Source organism: Octopus bimaculoides, chromosome 8 (assembly GCF_001194135.2).
Source record: "Octopus bimaculoides isolate UCB-OBI-ISO-001 chromosome 8, ASM119413v2, whole genome shotgun sequence".
Lineage (NCBI taxonomy): Eukaryota > Metazoa > Mollusca > Cephalopoda > Octopoda > Octopodidae > Octopus > Octopus bimaculoides.
Window position 1 is genome coordinate 67,646,961 of NC_068988.1, and position 267 is coordinate 67,647,227.

Here is a 267-nt window from a genome sequence, read left to right on the forward strand (position 1 = left end):
ATAATAATAATAATATGTCTCGTTGCTCACACGTGACCATCTTTCTTTTCCTGCACAGACGTTCAAAGGAGTGGGCGATTTTTCTCTCTTTTCTATCTTTCTTCTCTTCAAAGAAAATATGTCTCCACTCGTTCTGGTCTAAATATCCTTCATAGTTGTTTTCGTTCGGTTTCCTTGTATGTGTCGTCTATCCTGTTTATGTTCTCAACTTTCAACCTCCATAAATCCTAAATTTTATTTTAGAATTTATGGGAGCAGATGTCTTTG